This window comes from Hipposideros armiger, unplaced genomic scaffold (genome assembly GCF_001890085.2).
Source record: "Hipposideros armiger isolate ML-2016 unplaced genomic scaffold, ASM189008v1 scaffold_332, whole genome shotgun sequence".
Classification (NCBI taxonomy): Eukaryota; Metazoa; Chordata; class Mammalia; order Chiroptera; family Hipposideridae; genus Hipposideros; species Hipposideros armiger.
In genome coordinates this window covers 1,450,600-1,472,630 of record NW_017731682.1, presented here as the reverse complement: position 1 = coordinate 1,472,630, position 22,031 = coordinate 1,450,600, and the positions used below count along the sequence as shown (strand labels likewise).

The 22,031-nt window shown below is 41.0% G+C and overlaps 1 pseudogene; it reads left to right on the top strand.

Moving 5' to 3' along the window:
- The first annotated feature begins 18,015 nt into the window (after positions 1-18,015).
- Positions 18,016-18,455, top strand: LOC109392477 (eukaryotic translation initiation factor 1A, Y-chromosomal-like; annotated as a pseudogene).
- The last annotated feature ends 3,576 nt before the right edge of the window (positions 18,456-22,031 follow it).

Sequence of the window (22,031 nt, the reverse complement as noted above, 5' to 3'; positions counted from 1 at the left end):
TTGTTCATAACTGATACCCCTCTCCCCAACAAGGTTGGTTTTGTTTTTGTGTTTTAATATTGTAGAGGAAAGAAGAGGTAAAGTTGCTAAATAAAAATTGTCATCATTCCTACCCCCTGCTTTATAATCTATCTGAATTTAATCTATCCCATTACAGACCAAAAGACTCCCTTTCTAACACGGAGCTTCCATCTTAAATATGTCAGACAAGGGCCTTGAGTAAGACAGCTTCTCTGGATGCCAAGGTTTTGCTTAGTCCCTTCTTTGGTGCCTCGGGGTGTTTATCCCTGGGACACAATAAGATGCAGGATGGGGGACAGGTGTACCTTTCTTCTATAAAATGGGAGAAGGGCAATTATGAAAGGAGATGGCAGGCAGACCCATGGAAGCTGTGGATCAGGAAACTGACTCCTTTACACAGTCCAGGCCCACATATCTTCTGGGAAGCCTTGCTGGCCCCAGTAAGAATACCACTGGTTTATTTTACACTGGTCCTCTGGGCCTCAGTGTCCACATCTATAAAATTAAGAGGTGTGACTCAGTGGTCCCTAAATTACATTCCAGTTTTAAATATTTAATTCCGACCATCAGGCCAGGCTACTGGGTAGCCTGTGCACTTGCGGAGGCCACTTCTGTCTCCTGGAGAAGCGTTCAGTAGGCTGGGCAATCCCCCCACTCCTAAGTGAGCTTGACCCCAGCTGCCTCGCCATCCCACCCTCAGCAAGTTGTTCTCTCTGTATCTATCATCTATCTATCTCTCTGTGTCTGTCTCTCCGTCACTACCACCAAATGGTTCTGCCACCCCTCTAGATGAATGATCTTGGGCAAGTTCACGCAACCTCTGGGAAGCAACAGCGTGCATTCGGTAGTAATCCTGCTGCACAGACTAATTAAAATATAGCATTAAAAATCCTGAACTCTTAAAGACTTGGTTTTTGGAGGATGGGATTATAGGAACTATGTCTTTTATTTCTGTGGAGTTTGAGTTTTTGCTATGAGGAAGTATAGTGCTTTTGTACACATGCTAATTTAGCACCTATATTTATTTTTGTATTTTTAAGTGTTACGGTTTTGGTGTTTTCGACTTGAATGGTACCAACTCAATGTTGAAGCCCCATAATGTGCAACTTAGAAGCTTTGACCATTATGTATAACTGATAAACTTTTTAAATGGAATAATCCATTCTTATGTAGTACATAGAGTCAAAGTGTACAAAGGAGGTAGAGTTGATAAGGAGGCTAGGGGTCCCCTTGCATGAAGCGGGCGTCTTCTTCACCATACCTTTGCCTCTGACCTCTGTGGGAGCAGTGGGGAAGGAAGAAAGTCCTTGGGCCACTGAGGTGGGGGTGGGGTGGTGGAGGTACAGCATTCAGGGGGTTCAGCATTTGGGCAGGAAAGGAGATGCAGGAGCCAGGCCTGGAGAACAGGGGTGGCTTAGCTGAACTCAGCACTTGCTGGGGGAAGTGGGTGGTTTGAGTTTTACTTTCAGTTTTCACTCAAAGTCATTTCAGGATGAAACCCATTTAACGGTCAGATCTCACAGCCAGATTTCCCAGCAAACCCATGCTCCACCCCAGCCCAGGTTGTTCCACTTGAGCTTGAGGGTGGGCTGGGGCAGAGGCAGGTGAGAAGCAAGAGTAAGGCTTTTTGCAGGGTGGTGCCCAGACTCAGAGAAGTCAGTGCCTTTGCATATCAGCCAATTCTCACGGCTGGAGCCCTTGGTACTGGTAGCAGGTCATTCTACCTCTAACCCACAAACTGGTGTCTAGAAAGGGTCTCTAGAACATCATTTAGCACCTAGTGTGTAGCAGGCTTGTGTCTTCAAAAATGAATAAGACAACGCCTGCCCCCAGGGAGCACACAGGGTAGAGGGAGAGGAAGCAGGACAGAAATACATTCAGATTGATGAGAGCTGCCATTCACGGTGGCCCACTCTGGGCCAGATGCTTTACTCATGTTCTTTCCATAGTTCTTACGATGATTCAAAGGCAATGCTTCCTAAAGTTGTGCCATCGACCACCTATCAGAATGCAGATTCTTAGGCCACATCCTCACCGAATCAGAATTTATGAGTTGGGTTGGGCGTCTTCATTTTTGACAAACATCATGAATAACTCTCATGTACTTCAAAGTCCAAGATCCCCCTCCTTAGGGCGATAGCTCTTTTCCCTTAGTAGATTTTGCCGATAAGAAACCAAAGCTCAAAACAATTAAATTGCTCAGGACCAGCCAAGGGACAGGTTGCAGAGATATGATTTGTCAACCAATGGTCGGTGATGCCAATTTAACGCCAACAGGAGCTCCCAGTTTGGGGTGTGGTGAAGAAGGAAACTTGACTCAGTGCAAACAGCTCAGTTGTGATACAGCTCAGCTGTGGAGCAGCTCAATAGTGTTACAGCTCAATTATGAAACAGCACTGCTGGGGCTCGGCGCCAGGCCGGTCTCCAGCTCGACAGTTCTGCCCAGCTCCCATCCCACCCTCCTGCTCGGCTCCAATCCCTTTACGTCTGCTCCAGCGGGACATCTTGATGTTTCAGCTCCAGCTGAAGAAACACAGTCTTCAGTCTGTGGTGGAAAGGGAAAGTGTGCTTCCTGAGCTGTAGGGGAGCTGACATATAGAGAGAAGTCCTGGCCTCTGGTCCCTGATCAGCCCATCCTCATGAAAACGGGGACTCCAAATCCTCACAGATGGATTGCTCCAAAAAGCACTGTCCTGATTGGTCTGAAGGGAGCCACTCTGATTGGTTGGTGAAGATGCTGATGGGTGGGGGCAGGGAATATAGCTGTGCGGCTCCGATTGGATGGGGAAAGACTCAGGCTTATTGGTTGAAATACTATCCCAGGAACTCCTTTATAAGGACTGGCTCAGCTGGCAGGAACGCAGGGCAGGCAGGCAGGCAGTTCAGTGTAGGAGGCAGGAAGCTTAGTGCAGGCTTCTCCCTGAAGCATCTCCCTGAGAGGCTCCAGTGTAGAAATGGCTGCTAGGCTTTGCTTTTAAATTTGAGCCCAGTTAGCCACAGGTCCCCCTTCCTTGCAGGTACCTTTTTTCTCGGTGTTGACAGATTCAAACCCAGAGTTAGGGTGATGTCTGGGAAAATTCTGGTTTATGCTGTTGCTCTGTATAATTAACAGAAGGCCCCTTCAGTCTCAAAAGCATCCTGGATTGGATAATAAATGATATGGCTACACTATCAGTAACCCTTAGCCATTACTCTGCACCATGCTCCTATCCTTTCAAAAAGTTCGGCTCATGTGGTTATGGAGACACACAGAAGATGGAGGGATGGGGCTGGATAACCTGGCTGGAGAGGCAGTGTGGAGGTGGAGTAGGAGGCAGGTCAGGGGAGACACCCCAGTTGTGATACTCACCCAAATCCCCTCTCTGCCTTTAGGACAGCGTTGCAGACAATGGGTATTCTAAAGAAGGAAATGGGTAAATAGCTGATATCCGTCTCCACTGAAAGCTGCAGCCACAGCAGCAATTATAACTTCTAAAGCTTACATAATGCTCGCTGTGTGCCCAGTACCATTCTAACCACTGCATGTGTCACATGGAGGAGCATGGAGGCTGAGAGCAAGCAGAGTGAGGTTAGGCTGGGCAGCAAGAACATCTGTGCCTGGGAAACTGGGATGACAATGCACTATTGACCAAGGACCCAGGAGTCCAGACATCCAGCTTAGTCACAAAGCAATGTCTGATGCAGCCTCTGCAAACTGTGACCTTTCTGGGAGACGTGGAAAAAGTCGACACCAAGATCCTGAGACGAGTGTTTGATGAAAAGGAGCTCATTTTTCCTTCTCCAGGGACCTTTAAGAACAGAACTGCCTGCACATCTTGACTAGTTTAGACACAGACCTTCCCGGAAGCAGGAGGATGGAGGAGATGACCTCTGAGGTCCCTTGGAACCTAAGGGGTCTGTGATCATTACAACCACATGTCAGGACCCGGAGACATTCCCATTTCCTGCTGCTCCACCTGGAGCCCAGGGCTGCAGAGCTCTGTGCCTGTGCCTTTAGTAGATCGTGCCCCTTTCCCTGGGCCTCCGGCCTCCTCTCCAGCCTTCACTACCTCCCCACCCCCACCCACCAGCAGGCTCCCTCAGCTTTCTTTTCCTGGATCTCCCTTGAGCTCTACCCACAGGAGGAGCCTGGGTGTGGGTGCAGGACATGGGTCCTCCTTTTTCTTCACTTCATCTCCAACACATCTGGATTTTCCAAGCCCAGCCTGGGCCATTCCTGGAGCCGCACTCTTTCAGTGACATAGAGCAGGATGCCCCCTCCCTAAGAGCCGAGACACTCTCCAAACCTACCCTTGCAAACTTGCATCCTCTTTGGGGAGCCGAGCCAGAGGCCACAGTGGCTGAGGCTGTGGACAGATGTGTTCAACCTGGCCAGATGTGCTGCCCCAGCCAAATGCAGATAAATCACTGAGTGTGTTTTTAACCCAGGAGGGCAGGGAAGGGCATCCCCTGAAGACTCTAGGCCTACGCATATATTTCTTATTTAGATCATCCTGAATGGGGCAGCTGAAGGGAAGGGACTCGCCCAGGGCCCAGCCAAACAGGGGTTGCTTGGAGCCAGCTGTTTGGCTGGATCAAATTTGACAGCTGGAAAGAAAGCTTATTGTAGGGAGAAGGGAGAGAGAGAGAGAGAGAGAGAGCGAAGTGGGGAGAGGGCAGAAAAGGGAGTGAGAAAAGAGAGGAAAGAAGTGTGGAGAAGAGAGGATGAAGACCAGGAGAGAAAAAGGAGTGGGAGAAGAGAGTAGAACCTGGGGAAACAGGAAAAAGGGGAGTGTATTGCTGCCACAACAGCTTGTGGAAACAGAGATTTTAGGGTAGAGTTTGATCGTAGACCTAGAGGCCATTGAAGCATTGGGGCAGAGGCAGGGGTGGGGAGGAAGGGAATAGTGAACTATGCTTAGGCATATTTGATTCTCACAGTAAAATCTCAGCACCTCCAAAACCCAGCTCTTTGGAGAGATTCTAGACACAGTGTCTATTGGAAATGGGGGGCTAGGACAAGAGAAAAAAGTGTTAGATTAACTCTAAGGTACAACAGTGCATTCAATTCAGCTCACACTTTTTAGATACCTATGTTTTCTATGGCCAGCTCCTTGCTAAGCCTTGGGCATGAAAGGGGTGAATGAGATGCAATTTCTGGCAACATTCTGGGGAAGACCTGTGGTGTGTTCAGTAGGCAGGTGTGGGTGTATATGTCTGCAGGGATGGGGTACTGCGGTTCCTTTTAGAAGGAGAGGAAACGGCACATTCATTTTTATGTGAGAGCTGGGGATCCGGGAGCTGCAAAGACCCTTGGAAAGTCAGCTTGTAGGATGGCCCCCGAAATTGCCCAGGACAAAGTATTCCTTTTAGGCTAGCGGGTCCCTAGGAGATTCTGGCTCATCTGAAGGGATAAGCAGGAGATCAGGTGCTGGCTCTGCGGGTCACACAGGGAACCTCAAATAACACTAATGGGTTTTTCCCCTCATTTTTTGGAGGGATTTTTTCTTGTTTTGTTTGTTTGATTTTGGTTTTGCCTGTAGGATATCCCAGAGCCTTTAATCTGTAAATGTCCAAGACTTGGGCAGCATGAACTTTTGAGGGGCTGCAGTAGATCCTGGGACTTCCTTTGAGTTCTTCTGCTCCAGCGGTGTTAAGCGCTTTCCTATGTTGAAGTGGGAAAGAAAAGCATGGATGGGGGCCCTGATCTTTGGGCCCCTCCTGGGAGGTCTGGGCCTCTCGTCAGCCATTCTACCTGTCCCCGGAGCTCTTTGAAAACCCTTCAACTGGATTAAAGATTTGATTAACTCGCCTTTGTTCTCAGTGATCTGACCTGGGGTGAACTGCTCCAATTCTTTATGGCCCTTCCATTTTCCCCTCATTGAATCGGGATAATGGGACTCCATTCATTCCTGTCTCCGGGGCTACCTTTCCCCAAATCACTTCTGTGAATTGTTCTGTATTATTTCCCCCATAGGTGCTGGCTCCCCGCTAGGCTGACAGCCCCCGGAAGGCAGAGACCCTTCTTCTGATAGTGGTTCCAGGTTCCCCCAACAGTGAGACAAGACGGAATAGCCTGAGACAAGTCAGAGGACGGGAATAGCTTTCCCACTTTGCCAGTGGCTCCCAGAGGCTCATTTCCTTCTTTACTGAAAACATGGGTTACGTAAGCCAAGGGAAAGTGATTTAGAAACTAAGTTTCCATAGATTCCTAGTTACTTCTATTAATCATTTATCCAATTCATGCTGTGTTCCAAGTACTGTGCAAGGTGATGAGAACCAGCGATGAGCCTCCGGTTCGTCCACCTCATCTCATTCAGGCTGCATGTTTATGAGTATGACGGTTGTGGAAAAATCAGGCTTATTAAGTTTAAGAAAACCTCAGCAGTTTGAAAAGGGAGATTGATATACTAAAATGCAGGAATGAGTTCTTAGGGGCACCCATAATGCATAATAAAGGGCAAGCCCATGGGACAGGTTACTTTTTCTTCTAAAAGGAGAATTTAGAAAGTACTTTTGCACTCAGGTAAACTGGAGATTGGGATGTTGGGGGGGAGGGGAGGACGGAGGAGAAGGGGCAAGCGCGGGTTGAATGGGAGTGGGCGGGGCTGGCGGCTAAGCGGACACACCCCCAACACAGACGACCTAGGAAAAAAGGCAATGCTGTGAAGCTGTGCGCCCCTCATGGCTCCATCCTGGCCCCCTTAAGGACCACCCTGGGAAGTCTTCTAGAAAACCCATCCATCATGGCCAACAGTATGCTTTCTTTCCCCCCTGGTTCAATATCCATAGCACAAAAATGTGCTTCACTAATGTAAACCTTGTGCTGGCTGGCCCCTCGGAGGACTGTGGCACTGAGCGGCGGAAGAGGAAGCTGGTGTGTGGGAAAGAACACCCAGAAACAGGCCAGAGCTCCCACGCTTGTGAACCTGTGTACACTCACACGCAGATGCGTGCACACACAGGGAGGGACCGATGATGCTGTGACAGTGACAGCAGGGAGGCAAAGCTCAGGAATGACCTGCTCTCCAGTTTCCCCAAATCAAGCAGGGGTCGTAGCTGCCCTTCTGTATTTCTCAGTGATTCAGAGGCTGCTCAGTAGATCTGGCAGGGTTTTTCCCTGGCTTTTTCATACCTTGTTGGAGGAAGAAAAAAGAAAGAAATAGATCAAATTTCAGTTCCCCTCAATTGCCCTGGGTTTGTGCAACCAACTGTCATTGTGAGACTGCCTACGTCCTCAAGGGGGCCTGCACGTGGCTGGGGGTCTGCATCTAGCTCGGGGTCTGCATCTAGCCCTGAGCATACAGCAGTTCCTTTTTCCTATGGTGAAGGACAGCCCACCCATCCAAAGTCCCCATTCTACCACTCTAGCCTCTGCTTTAACTCATGGGGCTGTCTGAAGGAAGAAACAAGTCAATAAATGCTTACATGCGTGTCAATACAAACCAAGTGTGGGTATGGAGTGAGCCGAGACCCGAGGTTTAGGAGACCTGGGTCCTAGTGCTGGATCTGTAGTCACTGGCTGTGTGACCTTAGGTCACTGAACCTCTCTGATCCTTACAGAGATCTACTGAAAACTGAACAGGGCAGATGAGTCTCTGAGGCTCTCCATTTCTGACCTTCGATGGGAGTCTTGTCCAATAGTGGTTATCTGCTTGAATGAATTGTTGCAGAGGCATGGATAATACAAAACAGTGGTGAGCTGACTTTAATTTTTTTCTATTTTACTTTCTGTTTGCCTCTGGAATGTAACTGGAGCATACATTCAGACACAAACTTCCTCTCCTTCCCTACCCCCTCTCTTTGCTCCTCTGTTTAGCCCTCCTGGCCAGGAGTGGGGGTGGAAGAATGTAAGGCTGGTTGGGGGTGAGGGGGGAGGAAATAGGAGAGGAGGGTTGCTGGTTGGAGGAGGGAGGTGGTGGGGGAGGAGTGCCCCAGGCACCGGAGAATCGATCAGCTTTGTGATCATTCTAATCCCTTCCCCTATCCAAAAAGGTAGGAGATTGTGAATAGAACATTCCTCACATGAAATACCGTATATATTTGCCTATGAGAAGCCCCAGGAAAAACAGTGGTGTGTGTTTAAATGATGAGTCTCCAGGAAAATAACCAGAGAAGTCCTTGTTCTCCCTCTTGTCAATGAACATGTGTTTGCCTTAGTTTCCAGCCAAGATGGGGCCCCTGCACAGCTGAGATTGCTAGAGAAATAGTCATGCCTGTGGGAGTGGAGACTGGAAAGGGGGACAGGACCTTAATGGGGAAATCAGTGTGCTGTGGCTGCCATTTTTACTCCACCATGTCTTGGCAAATCGGACACATTTCTTTTGCAGCAGCATCTTCTATGTGAGCATATACGGTAACTGGTAACTGAGGCATTCCAGAGTCTAGCTGCTAGCCAATCAGGAGTTGGGTCCTTTCCGCATTTTTTCTTTAAGAAAAAGTTTTGGGTCCTCTAAGGAGCAGCAAATCAACTGCAGTCTACAGAGTTGTCATCCCCTCCCCCAGTCTCCCACCCGCTGTCCTATTGATGGGGGGGGGGGTATGAGGGGGGTTGTTAAATGGAACTTGGTCCCCATTCTGGAAAGAACCCCATGGAAACACATAATCCCAGGTGTTGGGAATATAGATGCTGGGAGAAGAATGGGAAGCTGGCCCAGGCAGAGGTGGCTGACCAGCCCGAGACACTGTTAGGGTGAGGGCAGTTGGAGGGGGAAGGAAGAGAGAGAATTCTGTAAATATGTGCATCTATAGGTGTGAGTGTGGTATTTCACCCCCCACCCCCAGCCCACGGCCTCCCTACCAGACTGAGCAAGTGGAAATGTGGTGGGAAGTACTAGTAGCTGGATTCAGGAAGAGAAAGACAGCAGCTATTTCCCCAAGAGAAGGGACCAAGAAGCAGCTGCAAGCTGGGAAGGGCCTGATGGCCACGGAGTTGCCTGCTACTGGGGTGAACAGGGAGAGGCAGACTGGGTGCTCCAGTCTAACTGGGCTGTAGAGGTCAGGTTCAGAGCCAGCCAGCCTCAGATTTCCCTCTTGGTCTTGAATCTAGGTCCTTACTCTCCTGTCTCTCCTTTCTTCTGAGGCTTCACCCCGCTGTGCCTGGGCTCTGTGGTCATGACCTCTGCTCAGCTTCTGGGCTTGGTTCTCTTTTCTCCCTCTGAGGCTTCCAACGCCAGTGTCCCACCACTTCCAATTGTGCCCTCCGATTTCTCCTTCACTTAGTTCTCCTTTTATTCAAGGCCAGATAGGTCCCAAAGGCAGTGGGGCCATTGACTGGCACCCTAGAAACAAGGCATCAATCCTCTGGGCACATTTCTTGGCACGTGAAATACTTGGGTCCCTTAAGTCTTCCCCTAACACTTCCTTTAAATGATGGATTCTTATCCAGATGAGAGAACTGAGCTCAAGGAAGGTACAATAAGTAGCTTCCAACTCAGGCCCTGGGCAAACATTCACAAAGCTCTTGCTACGTAGTCTGGGATCTGGGACTGCGAAAATAGGGTCGCGCATGCCCTAATCTAAGCTACAGCCTGGACTCACGCCCTCACCAGCAGCACCAGCAGCGGCATTATTTAGACACTTCTAAGAAATTCAAATTCTCAGGTCCCACCCCAGATCTGCTGAATCAGCAACTCGGGGAGCCTGCCCAGAGACCTGCGTCCCCATCTCCCCCCCAGGGGACCCTGATGCTCACTAGCATAGGAGAAGCACTGCCCTTGACAATGGTCTCACTAGATCTACCCTACCTGAGGACAGAGTCTGGGCCACAGAAATAATTGAGGAAAATTTTTCAGTCCCAAGGTTCCTCTTTCAATGATTTTACCGCAGAAGGAAGTTGAGTATTCACAGCAGGCCTGGGTGTAACTCCCATTTTTAGATGCCATGGCCTGAGCCCTTTTGACCTTTCGCCTGACCTTTTGAGAATGGGGATGGTCAACTACAGCTCATTTTACTCCCTGTTCCTTCTCTCTCCTAATGATGTTAAGCTTTTCCTCTGACAAAAGTTTTCAGGAGTATTTCAAAAGTGGAGATTGTAAGGATTTCAAATCTAAGGCATACCACAGGAATGAGAATTTCTATAAGACAGAATAACAAGAAATGCAGCAGGAGAAATTTAAGTTAGGTCATCAGTTCGGTACCGTAGAGATATTGATGTGGATTTTTTTGGACAGTCTCAATTTTAAACACAACATTCTAAAATTCAGTCCAGTTGTACCTGGGAGATGATATTAAATTTTTTTTAACTTATTAGGAAAGTGATTGCTATATGGTTGGAAGACAATGCATGATGAAGGAAATATGTATTTAAGAGCTAGGGAAGGTTCACCAGGGAGACTCTGTCTGGTCCAACAACTTGTACGATATGAAAGCACAGATAATTTGGTGATGGGTCTCTTTGGCAAGAGTCTAAGTATGGGGCTGGAGGTTTAGGTGAGTTGGGTGTTTTCATTCTGATTCTTCTCACTAACAGTATGATGTAAGCTAGTTCCTTAATTTTTCTGTGATTCAATTTCTCATTTTTAACATAAAGGTAAAAACACCTTTCCCAGGACTTCCATTTTGTTTTCTTTAGACGTTTTTTAAAAAAACTTTTCAGTTTGAAATTGTTGGGAGATCATTTTCCATTGGTCTCTCTAGTTTTTGCACATTTTGTGAAGAGGAATGGACAGCCTTTAGTTCTGGACTATCTTTTTAAGAATGTTTATATAAGAGTAGCCTTGGATATGGTGAGAATGCCTACCTTTGAAGAAGAGGGTTTGTTTGTTCTGCAACATAATAAAGATAATGCTTCTGTCCAAGGCAAAGTTTGGGTAGGTTTGCTTACAGCCTCTTACAAGAGATTGGAGTTTCTGAAGCCATATGATACGAACTTACTACCTGTGTAGCATTTGTGTTAGCTCCTGAGACTTGAGGGGTCATGTGGAGCCAGGGTGACCAGGAAGCTCATGCTGCTTGGTGTGCCATGAGTAATAGAGCCCTTTGTCTTTGACCCAGGAGTATCATGTCTTCTGCCAGCATCAATGAAACTGTAGTAGGTTACGACATTAGCTTACGATGTTAGCTTAGGGTAAAATCTTAGATCCTTCACAATCCTCAACAAATAATTTCAGACTTGTGAAAATAACACAATGAATTCTCATTTACCTTTCACTCAGCTTCCCCATGTATTAACTTAAAAAACCACAGCACAATGATCAAAGCCAGGAAATGAACACCACAATTACACTATTAACTAATACTATCAATAGATCTTATTTAATTTTATCAGTTATGCTACTAATGCCCTCTTTCTGAAACAGGATCCAATTCTGAATGACACAATGCATTTTTGCTCTTCTAGTGTCCTTTAATCTAGGTTGGTTCTTGGTCTTTCATGACCCTGACACTTTGAAGAGTATTGGTTTTTTATTTATTTATTTATTTATTTATTTTGTAGAAAGACCGTCAATTTGGATTTGACTGATGTTTCCAAATATTAATACATTTTGGGGGGAAGAAGACCACAGCAGTGATGTTGTGCCTTTCTCAGTGCATCCTATAAGGAAGCCCATGATGTTAATATATTCCATTAGTGGTGATGCTGACTTTGATCATGTGATTAAGGCGGTATCTTCCAGGAGTCATCTCTATAAAGTTATTAATTTTTTCTTTGCAGTGAGTAAATGCCTTGTGATGAGAGTCTCTGAAATTATGCAAATATCATGTTTCTCATCATACTTTTGCCTACTAATTTTGGTGACAACAGCTTGACAATACTTTAAAAAATATACTACTTAGCAGGTAGGACAGAGACCAGAAATGAGAATAACCTAGAACCTAGAAGAATGAGCAAGTACTTGCATTTGCCATCACTTGTGATCTAGCATGGCTTTTAACAGGTCATGCACTGAGGATAGAAGACAGAGACTAAGGTCCACCCAAAGTGAGAAGTCTAAACTGGAGATACATTCCAAAAGCTATGACACTCTTACAGGCTCACTTTCAGTGGACACACCAAGAAAAAAAATTCACCTCCTAGAAGAAAATAGTAGGCTGTCTGCCCTGGTATGGCATATAAGAGAACTTAAGAAAAAGTCTCTGCTGGTAATCTAATTGCATACTCATTCCCACATCGGCTTTGACCTGACATTCAAAAATCTTGCAGGTATAATTTTAGTAGAAAGTGGTTCCAAAACGATAGCCCTCCTAAGCACTTGGCAAACGCCAATAGAGATTCTCTCTGAAAAAATACACTTTAAAACCTAGCCTCAAAGAATTTCCTCCAAAGAATGAATGTGAGCTCACAATTAAAAAGGTATCTTTCACAAAACAAGGAAATCAGAAATCCATGAGCCAAAAACAAATGGCAGATTCAGACACATAAAGACTACAAAAATTTGGGCTGGCCAAGTGGCACATTGGTTAAGAGCTGGCTTGGGACACCAGCTCTGAGCATCAGGGCCCCAGTTCAGATCCCACATTAGGGCTAGTGACACTGCGCCCTCTACAGCTAAGACGGTGAACAACAGCTCGACCTGGAGCTGAGCTGCTGTGAGTCACCGGCGACAGCGTAGGCTGCAGTGAGGCTGCAGTGGGCTGCTGTAAAGTTACCGTGAGCGGCTGTCCAGAAGCCAGCGACCAATCTGCCTCACCCAGGAAGAGTGCAATGATAATACCAACATGGGCCAGTGAAGCTACATCCTCCACAACTAGACTGAAGAACAAAAAGGACAGCAACTTGTCTGTCTCCCTTTCCTGATTCCCCAACGCTGTTACCCTCCCCCAATTCCCTAATAAAATCTTTAAAAAAAAAAGACTACAAAAATTTAAAGATGAGATACATATGTAATATAAGTTAATGTCTATGCTTAAAAAATAAAGAGGGCATTTAAAATATGATTGAGGAATAAGTGTCTATCAGCATTGACCACACACATTTGAAAAAAGAATCAAGTAGAATTTGTAGGAAAATGGAAAAATTATTGAAATTAAAAGTCAATAGATTGAGTAAATAGGTAAGACATAATCTAATGAGACAGTTAGTAAACTGGAAGCTACATCTAAAGAAACCACATAGAATACAATTAAGAAAGACAAAGACAAAAAATATGAGGGAGGTAAAGAGACATAGAGGTAGAGTGAAAAGTTTTAATTGGTTTAATTATAGTTACAGATAGAAAGCAAAGAAAAAGAATGAGGGAAAAGGAATACTACTAAAAAAGATAATGACTGAGAGTTTTTCTAAATTGATGAATGCCATGGGTCTTCAGAGTCAAGAAACCCCATAAATCCAAGCAAGACAGATTTTGACATATTATAGTAAAACTACAAAACACCAAAGACAAAGAGAAGATCTTAATAGCTAAAGAAAAAAGACTTTATCTACAAAGGATGACTTTTTAATAAGCTAAGAGAGCTTCTATATATATTCCCAGCAAAACAATCTTTCAAAAATGGGGATAAAATAAAGCTATATTAAACAAAGAAAAACTAGCTGAGTTTACTACAAACAGATGATCCTAAAGGAATTTCTAGGCTAGGTTATATTCCAGAAAGAAGGAACAATTCCAGAAAGAAGAATTGAGATGCAAAAAGGAATGGTGACTGAAGAAAAGGACAAACACACGGGTAAATCCAAATATTGAACAAAACAATAATATTAGTGAGTCATTTGTAGGTTTAAAAAACAGATAGAACTAAAGTAGACCAAGAAAAACACAAAAGTTGAAGTGAAGTGTAACTAGAGTTGAAACATGCTAAGGTTCTTATATTGATCAGGACATGGGAAAAAAAATTAACTTTGAATTTCAAACTAAATAACGACTTAAAGAATAGAAATGAAAGTATAACTTTAAAACCAGTATAAGGAAAAATAGAATTTAAAAAAATTTTAATGAAAAATGGCAAAAATGAGGGGTAGAAATGAAGAACAATATGATAGAAATAATCCAACTATATCAGTAATCATTATAAATGTACATGTACTAACTTTCCCATTAAAGAAATTAAATAATATTAGACTAAGCTCTTCTGTGAAAGGGCAAATATGGTTAGACTGGATTTAAAAATCTAATTTATGCTGTCCACAATTCAAACATAAAGACACTAAAAGGGTTAAAGCAAAAGCATGGGAAAAGATATACTTGACAAAGAGTAATAAAAGTGGAAGTTGTATAATTATATTAATATCAGAAAAAAATATTATAAAGCAAAAAGCTTTATTAGATGTAAAGAGAAACATTACATAATGATAAAAAGTTCAAGTAACAAGAAAGATATAACAATCTTAAACTTGTATGTAACCAGTAATATAGCTTCAAAATATATAAAACAAAATTGTAAGAACCAACAAGAAGAAACTGACAAATTTACATCACAGTGGGAAGCTTTAATATTTTCTCTCAATATTTGATAGTTCAAGCAACAGAAAAATAAATGAATATGAAGATTTGGGCAATGCAATTAACAATATGAATCTAATGGCTGAATATAGAACTCTATACCTAAGAAATGGAAAAGAGACGTTTTTTTCAAGCATACTTGGAACATTTAAGAAAATTGTCTATATGTTATACCATGAACCAAATCTTAAGAAGTTTCAACATGTTATAGATTACATATTATGACTACAAAGAAGTTAAGTAAAAATTTAAAAAAAAAAAGGTGACTAAAAATAATAATCCTAAATTTGAAGATTTAAAAACACACTTCTAAATAACTTCAGGGTCAAAGAAGAAATCATAATAGAAATTAGAAAATACTTAATATTGATTAATAAGGATAATATTGCATATTAAAATGTAGGGAATAAAGTTAAAACAGTGGTTAGAGGTGGTCAGAGATGGTTAAAGGAAAATATATAGCTTACATGCTTATATCTTAGGAAAGAAGGAAGTCTAAATAGTAGCAAGGTAAATGTCTGAAATGAGAAATTAAAATAAAAGAATAATCATTTAAAAAGTAGAAGGGATGAATTAATAAAGAGCAGAATCAAAACAGAAACATAAGATAAAATAGAGAGGATTAACAAAGCTGAAAGATATTTTGTTTAAAAGGTTGATTAAAAGAAAAAAAAAGGTTGATAAAATTGAGAACTGCCAGCAAGAATGACTAAGAAATAAAGAGAAAAGGCACAAAAACCTTATTAGAAATAAGAAAGAGAATTTAGCTACTTGTATGGATTGAATTGTGTCCCCCCAAAAGATATGTTTAACCTCTAGTACTTGTGAGTATAACCTTATTAGGAAATAGAATTTTTGCAGCTGTAAGCAAGTTAAGATGGGTCATTAGAGTGGCCTCTAATTCACTATGACTGCTGTCCTTATTAAAAGGGAAGAGACACAGATATAGGCACAGGGAGAACACAATGGAAAGATGAAGGCAGCGGTTAGAGTGATGTGTCTACAAGCCAAGGAATGCCAAAAATTGCCAACCATCATCCGAAGCTAGTTCCACAGAAGCATGGAACAAATTCTCCCTCAGAACCCTCAGAAGAAACCAACTCTCTTGATACCTTGATTTTAGATTTCTAGTCTCTAGAACTAACTGTGAGACAATAAATCTCTGTGGCTTTAAGGCACCCAGTTTCTGGTACTTTGTTATAGCAGTCCTTGGAAACTAATATACCACTGATGCAGCAGGAATGAAAATATGAGAGAATATTATGTCATTTATTGCCAATAAATTTGAAAACTTAAATGAAAAGGACAAATTGCCAGCAAAATATTAATTGCCAAAATGGACTCAAGAGGAAATTGAAAACCATTAAATTTGGGTGATGAGTAGTTAACAATCTCCCTACATAGAAAATATCAATCCCAGATGATTTTATAGGTGAGTATGCCAAGCATTAAAGGAAAGGATAATTTCAACATCATTTCAATTCTTCTATAGAGTAGAAGAAAAAGGGACATTTCTTAAGACATTCTGTGAGGTCAATATAATCTTGATACCAAAATCAACATAGTTGTCAGAGAAAATCACATAATCAATTTTTCACTAATGAATATAGATGCAAAAATCTTAAACACAACATTTACTTATTGACACTAGCCACATAGAAAAAAGATAATAAATTATGACCAAGTTGGATTCATTCCATAAATGCAAAGCCAGTTCAGCATTAGAAAATTTCTAAATGTAGTTCACTACATAACACTTCATTAAGAGAAAAAAAAAACATATGATCATCTCAGTAGAGAAAGAAAGCATTTGATAAGATTCAATATTTCTTTTATGATAAAAAGACCTAGTCCTTGCCCAACTAGGAATCAAAGGTGACTTCCTTAACCTGATAAGAGTATTTTAGCACACACTCATGAATGTGTGAGCTCGTGTGCGTGCACACGCAAACGTGTTTATAGTAACCACATATCCCATAGTAAAATACTAAAAGTGTTCCTTTGGAATCAGTAATAAGCTAAGGCTATTTGCTCTCATTGTTTTTATTCAATGTTGGAATTCTAGCCAGGACAGCCATGCCTTATTTTATTGTGCTACACTTTACTGTGCTTTGAAGGTAGTGCACATTTTAGAAATTGAAGGTTTGCGGCAATCCTGCATCCAGCCAGTATATAGGTGCCATTTTCCCAATGGAATTTGCTCAATTTGTGTCTCTGTGTCACAATTTGGTAATTCTCTCAATATTTCAAACGTTTTCATTATTATGATAATTTATGATATTATGATATAATGGTGATCTGTGGTGTCCCTATTGTAAATGTTTTGGGGCACTATGCCCTGCTCCCTATAAGACAGCAAACTTAATGTTGTGTGTGTTCTGACTTCTTCACTGACTGGCCAGTCCCCATCGCTCTCCTTCTCCTTGGGCCTCCCTGTTCCCTGAGACACGATAATGTTGAAATTAAGCCAATTAATAACCTAGAATGGCCTCTAACTGTTCAAGCGAAAGGAAGAATCAGCCAATGCGGCAATCTCCATTGTTGTTTTAAGAAATTGCCACAGCCACCCCAACTTCAGCAACAAACACCCTGATCAGTCATCAAGGCGAGACCCTCCACCAGCAAAATGATTACCACTAGAAAAAGGCTCAGATGATGGTCAACATCTTTTAGCAATAAAGTATTTTTAATTAAGGTATTTTTTAGACATAATGCTATTTCATATGTAATAGACTACAGTATAGTGTAAACATAATTTTTATATGCACTGGGAAACCAAAAAGTTCATGACTTGCTTTGTCATATTTGCTTTATTGTGGTGGTCTAGAACCAAAACCACAATATCTCCAAGGTATGCCTGTACAATATGAAAGAAAAAGAAATGAAAGTTATAATGAAAAGGAAGGAAAGGAACAAAACTATCATATTTGCAGATTATATGACTGTTTACATAGTAAGCACTTATTTTTTTTTATTTTTTATTTTTTTTTTAGCTGAGCCATCCCGCCACCTGTTGGCAGCTCACGGCTACTCAGCTCGGGCTGACTCGAACCGCTGTTGCTCAGAGCTCAAACTCTTGAGCGAGCTCTTAACCAACTGAGCCACTCAGCCGGCCCAGTATGACTGTTTACATAGATAGCCTAAGGTGTTTGTCAGACAAATTACTAGGATAAATAGCACAGTTTATCAAAGTTGTCAGATAAAAGAAAACTATACAAAAGTTGACTTTTATGCTCCATCAAAACCCAGATAATTTAATTAAAAAAAAAGACAACACAAGGGCAACAAAAAATAAGACACCCAGGATATATTTAACAGATGTGCAAGACTTTTATGAGGAAAAATATAAAATTTTTCAAATTATCAAGTTATCAAACTTCATTTGGAATACCTAAATCAAATGAAGAAATAAGCCATGATTCTGAATAGAAATGCATAATAGTGTACCGGAATAGAGTCTCCTGATTTTAATGTACTTTTAGATTCAATGAAATTACAATTAAAATCCCAGCAGTTGCAATACTGTCCTGCACACCAACCTGCAACTTTGTTTCACAGGTCCCTTGGAGCAGTCATTGTTGGGCTGGTACTACCAGATAAGAGTGGGAAATGCCAGGAGGCAGCTGTCACTGCCATGCCCAAGAATAAATATAAAGGAGGTAAAAACAGATGTAGAGGTAAGATTGAGACTAATATGAAATAAAAAGAGAATTAGTCTTTAAAGAGGATGGACAAGAAAGAATATGCTCAGGTTATCAAAATGTCATGCAATGGATGATTAGAAGCAACGTGCTTTAATGGTGTAAAGAGGTGATGTCATATCAGAGGAAAACTGAGGGAAAAAGTTTGGGTAAATACCCCAGACATTATATTGGTTGGTCTGTGAAACTATCGGGATAACAAAGCTGATGTAATTTAAAGTCTAATGCAGGTGAAGCTAGAAGTCTGAAGGCATGTGGCAAGCTCCCAGAATGTGCTAAAATCAAGGAAACAGATACATTTGGCCCTGGAGATAATGATGAAATCCAGTTTAATGATATTGGAGATGATGATGAAGACATTGATGATATCTAAATTGAACTCAAAGTTTCTGAGTATTACTCTACAATTTGGATTTTGGCCATCACCTGTTAAGAAGTCTAAAACTCCACTAAACATGAATGAAGTTTGTTAAGACACACTAATTTATATTCATTGTTCTAAAGTATTTATTATATTTCTTTAAAAGCTAATGGAGCAGAATTATCTTAAGTGAAATGTTAACACTTTATTCTTTTGATGCAATGGAACTTAGGGGGGAAAGACCACAGTATCTGCTATTAAAACAATAGAAAGAAGAAAGTAGAGAGGGAGAGAGAGAGAATATGAATTAATGAAACAAATGTCTTTTAGTTAATGGATATTTTGAATAAATTGCCTATCATCAATGGGTTAATTCCAACCAGTGTGTTTAGAATCTTTCTGTATGTCCAGTTACCTAGATGTTCTCTTGAGATTTTTGATAAAATTTAAGGAAGGCAGAAATCTACATTTGAAGTTCAAAAAGGGGCTATTTTTATATTTATGTAGCTGTATGTATTTTTATACTGTTTGATAACGTTCTTTTCATCATTTTATGTTGTCATCATAAAAAAAAGCATTTCCAAAATACAGCTTTTAAAATATGGGTTTGAGTAGCAATTTTGAATGTATAAGATTTGTAGTTGCAAAAATTCAATGCTAGGTAATACTCAATAATCTTAACATTGGAAGTATTGATATATTAGGTAACAGTGTTTATTACTTAATGTACAGAAAATTTCTTAAGCAAGACAACTTTTAATAGCAAAATAAGTAGAATAGTTTTTACTATGCAAATTAGGTTGTGTTAAAATATGTCATTTTATTGTCAAAAGTCACCTGCATTTATAACCTATAGTTTTGGGCTTTATGAACAATGAAATTACAGTGTATAAATCAAAAACTGATTTCATAATAAATTCTATAAACTAAGCCTTTCTTAAATCATTCCTTAACTAGCATAAGAAAAAGGAAGGAATCATAGGTTAAGAAATACAATGAAATGTCACACTGAGTATATTTTGACCTTTAACAAACAAACAAAATCCCAACAGGTGGGGATTTTTTCCTTTTGGTGGGCCATGGCAACTTGATTAAAAAATTTACTTGAAGCACAAAAGACCAAGAAAGCTGAGAAACTCCTGAAGAACTCAAAGTAAGGAGCTTATCTTGTTAGATACCAAGACTTATAAAAAGTGGTGGGAATTAAGATAATTGGTACTGATGAAGGGACAGACAAATAGATCAACGGAACAAGATCATGTCCAGAAACCAATTCATACATTTTTAGAAACTTGATATATGATAGAACTGCCATTGAAAATCAATGGGGAAAGTACAGATGACCCAATAAATGGCATTGGGGTAATTGGTTATCCATATGAAATCGTATATGTACCTGACACCATATACACACAGACATTCAGATGAATTAACAATTTAAATATGAAAGTCAAAATGTTAAATCTTTTAAGAAAATGTAAGCAAGGATCTTTATGAATTCAGGACTTAGAAGGAGTTTATAAACAAAGCACAATAAGCAAAATTACAAAAAGTAATGGACTGATAATTTTGACTATGTTAAAATGAGGAATTTCTGGTTATCAAAAATCATGATTAAAAGAGAAAAAGGGTACATACACACTGTGAGACATGATACCCAGGCCACAAAAAAGGATTCATGTTCAGAATATATAAAGACTTCATCAAATTATTAAGAAAAACACAACTTAATAAAAAAATGAGCAAAAGACACAAACAGGCATTTTATAAAAGAGGAAAGCTGAATACCCAAAGAGCATAAGAAAGAATATCCAACTTCTCTGATATTCAGAGCTGTGCAAATGAAAACCATAATAGGTACAATTTTAAGTAAAAAAGTCTGACAATGCCATGTGTCGTAGATAATGTGAAGCACTGAATACTCTAATGCACTGCTACTGAGGGTGAAAATTGGTCAATCACTTTAGATAATGGTTGGGTCTTCTCTAGTAAAGATGAGGGTGCATTGTCTCAGGGACTCAGCGATCCCATACATAGGTTCAAACCCTGGAGAAACTCTTTCACAGGCACACTATGAAGCGTGTGCAAGAATGTTCATAGAAATGTAGTTTGGGGGAATAGCCAAACCCTATAAACAATCTACATGTTAACCAAGAGTAGAATGATAAAAAACCTGTGGTATAGACATCCAAAGGAATACCATACAATACTGAAAATGAAGGAACTAGAGGTATATACATCAACATGGATGGATCCAAAATTATTGTAGCAAAAAAAAGTCAATGGAGAATATATACAGTATGATTCCATTTATGTAAATATGAAAAAATGAACCACATCCTAATTTCAAGGCTTACTATAAAGTTGCAACAGTCAAGATATTGTGGTTTTGGCCTAGGATAGAATAAGGACATAGATCAATGAAGCAGAGTAGAGAGTCCAGAAATAGACCCACACATATGTGGTCAATTCATTTTTGACAGAAGTACCAAGGCAATTCAGTGCGAATATATAGACTTTTCAATAAATGTATAGGAACATTTCGGCATGCATATGATAAACAACAACAACAACAACGATTCCTACCCCACACCATGAATAAAAACTACCTTGAAATGGATCATAGACCTACACATAAAACCTAAAACTTCTAGAAGAAAACAGGAGAAAGTATTAACAGAATAAAAAGATAAGCCACAGACTAACAGAAAATATTTGCAAAATATGTATTTGATAAAGTGTTCGTATCCAGACTATAGAAAAAATGCTCACAACACAATAATAAGAAAACAACCCAATAAAAAGTTGGCGCAAAAGATTCCAACAAACACTTGCCCAACGAAGAGCTACAAATTCTAAAAAAAGCACATGAAAAGATGTTCAAGATCTTCAGTCATTAGGAATATGCAACTTCAACCACAACAAGATGCCACTACATACTTAGTAGAGTGGCTAAAATAAAAACTGACAACAGGAAATGTTGGTGAGGACACAGAGCAACTAGAACGTTGTCATCTGGAATGCAAAATGGGCACAGTAACTTTAGGTCATGGTTTGGCTGTTTCCTCCATAATTAAACATATATTTGCCATCTGACCTAGCAATCCCACCCAAGAGAAATGAAAAGTTATGCTCACACAAAAACTTTTGCACAAGCATTATAATAACTTTATTTATAATTTTCAAAAACTGGAAACAACCCAATGATCAATAGTGAATGGATAAACAAACTGTGATACATTGGAATACTACTGAGCAATAAAAAGGAATGAACTAGTCATAGGTATCACAACAGGAATGAATTTCAAAAGCATTATGCCAAGCAAAAGAAGCCAGGCTCAAAGGGTACACCCTGTATGATTCCATTTATGACATTCTGGAAAAGGCAAAACTATAGGGCTAGAAAACAAGTCAGCAGTTGCGAAGACCTAGGTGGTGGGGAGGGAACTGTCTGTAAAGGGGCATAAGGAACTTTCGGAGTGATGAAAATGTTCTCCACCTGGATGGTGGTGGTGGAGACATGATCAGGTGTGTTAAAATCCATAGAACACTAAACCTAAAACGGGTGAATTCTACCGCATATAAATT